The sequence below is a fragment of the Populus alba genome, chromosome 15 (genome assembly GCF_005239225.2).
Source record: "Populus alba chromosome 15, ASM523922v2, whole genome shotgun sequence".
NCBI classification, from domain to species: domain Eukaryota; kingdom Viridiplantae; phylum Streptophyta; class Magnoliopsida; order Malpighiales; family Salicaceae; genus Populus; species Populus alba.
Genome location: NC_133298.1, coordinates 13,491,813 through 13,496,115, shown reverse-complemented (window position 1 = coordinate 13,496,115; position 4,303 = coordinate 13,491,813).

Sequence of the window (4,303 nt, the reverse complement as noted above, 5' to 3'; positions counted from 1 at the left end):
GGTGATCCCATTGTCAGCGGCCACCTCTCCTATTGTGGCTTCCTCTCGACCTCTTAGTAGTCCCACATTGAACCCTTCCTCTGGCTCTCCTCCAGCCTTGTGTCTGGTAGTTGATTTATCTAATTTTGATCTTCAGCAGGTTTCTCATAGTTCCTCAACTCTGCCAACAGACTCCTCTTGCAGCCACCATATGACACTTCGTCCACGCCCGCCCAAACAAGCGCATCTTAGTGTGTCTCAGTCCCCTGCTATCGTGAGCTCTACTTCTCCTGAGCATGAACCTCTCATGTACAAAGATGCCTCTCAACATTTGGCATGGCAACAAGCTATGCAAGATGAGATTCGAGCTTTGCAATCAAATGGTACGTGGACTCTAGTTCCTTATTATTCCTCTATGAATGTTGTTGGCAGTCCCTGGGTCTATAAAATCAAGCGGCACGTGGATGGTAGTATTGACAGGTATAAAGCCCGTCTTGTGGTTAGAGGGTTCACTCAACAAGAAGGAATAGACTACCTTGAGACTTTCAGTCCAGTTGTTTAGCCTGCAACTGTGAGGTTAGTACTTACTATTGTTGTGACCCGTGGTTGGTTTATTCATCAGCTTGATGTTCACAATGTTTTCTTAAATGAGATTCTTTAAGAAGAGGTGTATATGGAGCAACCACCTGGTTTTTCTCACCCTACTCTATCATCTCATGTTTGTCACCTGTATAAATCTATCTGTGGTTTAAAACAGGCTCCACAGGCATGGTATACCAGACCTAGTGATTATCTCATTTCTTTTGGTTTTCGTGCCTCCACTACTGACACCTCTCTATTTATTTTTCTAATGGCCATGATCTCATTTACTTGTTTGTGTATGTGGATGACATTCTGCTTACTAGGAACAATTCAACTCTTATATGCCACTTGATTACCTTACTGAATTCTGAATTCAAAATCAGGGATTTAGGCTCTGTGCATTATTTCTTGGGGATTGAAGTCACCAAAACTGTCATGGAACTTATGCTTTCACAGCATAAATATGCTCTCGATATCATTCAGCGAACTGGTATGGTTTCGTGTAAAACTGCCAACACGCTTGCTTCATCCTCGTCTAAGCTATTGTTGACCTTGGATACTATGTCCTCTGATCCTACCTGTTACCGACAGATTGTTGGTGCTTTACAGTATCTCACTTTTACTCGCCCAAATACATGTTATGTTGTAAATAAAGTCTGTCAGTTTATGCACTCGCCTACTGAAGGTCATTGGTCTCTTGTTAAACAAATTGTCTGGTACCTTCAAGGAACGACATCTTATGGTCTACACATCACTCGGGGGTCCTCTCTTTCCTTACATGGTTTTACAGATGCTAATTGGGCTGGTAGTATTGATGACAGAAAATCCACCAGTGGTTACTTGGAATATCTTGACAGCACACCTATTTCTTGGAAGTCTGAAAAACAATGCACAGTGGCTCGTTCATCGACTGAAGCAGAATATAAGGCTCTTGCGGATGGTATTGCTGAGATTTTATGGATTCGAGCTCTACTATCAGATCTTCATTTTTCCTCTGATCCTATGACTATCCTTTGGTGTGATAATTTGGGTGTTACCTACTTGTCTGTTAACCCTATATTTCATGCTCGCACTAAGCATGTTGAAGTTGATTATCACTTTGTTCGTGATCGCGTTGCCAAAAAGGAAATTGTGGTCGGTTCATCTCATCACAGGATCAACTTGTTGATATACTTACCAAACCTCTTCCTCACGCGCCCTTCACTTATTTTCAGTCCAAGCTTCATGTGAATTCTCCTCCTTCAGCTTAAGGAGGCATATTATGGAATGTTATTATGTATATATATATTTATCTTGTATTTACCTTATATAAGTTTCTGATCATGTGTAGTGTACTACATGGTTAGTATCATGTACAACCCTACATATATATATATATATATATATATATATATATATATATATATATATATATTACATAAAGGGAGTGCTGCATACATTGAATAATAGCCTCCACAATATTCTTCAATACTCCTTCTCCCTTAACTTCAACTAACTCATATTGGTGTGCCATCTTGTCTTCTTAACTTTCAGAAGAGTATACAATGCTAGTAAGGCATATTAATAATGGATGATCAAAGTCCAAGTAAATGGAGCTTTTATGTATAAGGCGGTGGATAAGTAGGAGAGTTTTTAGGGGAAAGAGTTTGGGTGTTTAGCTAGAGAGCAAAAGAGTTGGAAAATAGTCCCCACAATTAGTGAGAGGTTGTGGAGAATTATATTTGTTAGTTTTTTTTTCCTGTTATAATTCTTTGGGTATATTCTATGAAATATTTTTATTAGTGTTTATCGATGAATACTATGAGGAAATATTTAGTTGGAAAAATTCACCACAATCTACCAATAAAAATATTTTATCTATATATTTATTTGTATTTGCTAATTTTTTTAAAGAAACCCCTTACACAAGTATCTTAAAATAAGGATATTCATGCAATCATGTTGAGTGAGAGATAAAAAAAAAAAATTTAGAAAAAAATGAGATAGTACAATCAACTTGAAAATAGACAAATTCGAGTTTATCTTGCAAATCATTAATGGGATGATATACACATAAATTGACTTATAGTAGACTTAATGTGAGCCCTTCTTCACGTAAATGAGTAGTGGAGAGTACAATAAAATCATCACAAGCCTCTCCAAAGCATATAAAATAAATGATGAAACATGTAGGCTTATAGTGACATCAAATGTAAGCTTTCAAAAAAAAAAATATAAAAAAAATTGGCACGCATAAGTACCCTTTCTAGCATCAATGGGGACCCCCATATATTCCCCCCCTTGAATGCTTGCATGTTTTGCAAGTATATTACCTTATTTTAAAACATAATATAAGGATAAAAACAGCTTTTCAATGTCAAAAATAATTTTTAAAAAATAAAAAATATTATTTTAATATAATTTTAAATGAAAAATATTTTAAAAAATAATCTCAACCACACTTTCAAATACGTTTATATCAAAGTTAATTATAATTTTTGTTTAAAAATTAAAAAAAAAACATCAATGATAAAGAACCAAGTTTTGATGGGATGATAGATTAATTTAAAGTTTTAATTGAGTCAATCTATTTTTTTTAGCCCGTACCTCTTCACAAGCCTAAATATCCAAGTTCTATAACTAGGCAAGATATGCCAATCACTTCTTGTGCGCACCACACTTGGTGCGCGTCATTGCTAGTGTCTGAACCATTGCTGACTGTCCAAAAATTTTGCTAAGCATATATGGGAGCTTGCTTAGCAAGAAGGTAACCCCCTAGTAAGAATGTACATTTATAGGGAATTCAAGCTTGGCAATAGAGATGATCTCATCATCTAGCTAGGATTCTCCAGATTAAAGCATAAGAAGGTCAGTCTCCAAGCTACTAGATAAAGTCTTGGTTGGACATCCATTTTAACATCAACAAATCAATATAAATCATTACTAGAAAATTAATAAATACAAACCAAAATAGTGATAAAATATTTTTATTTGTAAATTACAGTAAATTTTATTGATAAAAATATTCCCTTGATATATACTAAGGTAATTACGGTGGAAAAAAAATTAAAATAAAACCAAAAAAATAAGATGATGTTTCATTTATTCCAACGGAATGGCATCCGTTAGTAAAATCATTGGTAAATTGTTCACATCTCATTTCATAAGAGACGAGCCTCTTTATCTTCTTCTTTTGGTTATGTAAAAAACATCAATATCACTTTTTTTCTCTTTTCTTCTCTCCTTAACTTTTTTTCTTCTTCATGCTCAGGTATGTTTTTTTCTCTTTTTTTTTTCTTGGTTTTTTTTTAATTAACATACTTTATGATTTTTTTCTCTTCCCAAACTTCACTCGCAACTACATTAAGGTAAGATTTTTTTTATGTGTTTTTTTTATTTTTAAATTTTTATGTTCTTAATAATTGTATGAATGTTGCTGTAGGATTTTTTTTCATGTGAGATCAATTTTTAGTTGATTTATTTATAAGATTTTTAAATAGATTTTAATTATTTAATTATTTGTTTAGTTTTATTAAATAGATTTTTTTAAAAAACATATTTTTTAAATAATCACTGATGGAATTGCATATGATATTTTTGTTGGTTATATGACAAGCTTCTTGAGGGAAATACCAATTGAATAAAACAGCTAAAAAACTTTAGGGTTTTTTTTCCTTCAGTAAATCTGTTGGTAATAAAAAAAAATTATTACTGATAAATAAAAATTTACCAATAAAGTATTTTCATTAGTAATTTTATTAAT